A 281-nucleotide genomic window follows, 5' to 3' on the forward strand; every position below is an offset into this window, starting at 1 on the left:
TCCTTCCTTCCTTCCTCCCTTCCTCCTTCCTTCCTTCCTTCCTCCTTCCTTCCTTCCTCCTTCCTTCTTCCTTCCTCCTTCCTTCCTTCCTCCTTCCTTCCTCCTTCCTTCCTTCCTTCCTCCTCCCTTCCTCCTTCCTCCCTTCCTCCTTCCTTCCTTCCTTCCTCCTTCCTTCTTCCTTCCTTCCTTCCTCCTCCCTTCCTCCTTCCTTCCTTCCTCCTTCCTTCCTTTCTTCCTCCTTCCTTCCTTCCTCCTTCCTTCCTTCCTCCCTTCCTCCTTCC

The sequence above is a fragment of the Mirounga leonina genome, unplaced genomic scaffold (genome assembly GCF_011800145.1).
Source record: "Mirounga leonina isolate KUSES-001 unplaced genomic scaffold, KU_Mleo_1.0 Mir_126, whole genome shotgun sequence".
Classification (NCBI taxonomy): domain Eukaryota; kingdom Metazoa; phylum Chordata; class Mammalia; order Carnivora; family Phocidae; genus Mirounga; species Mirounga leonina.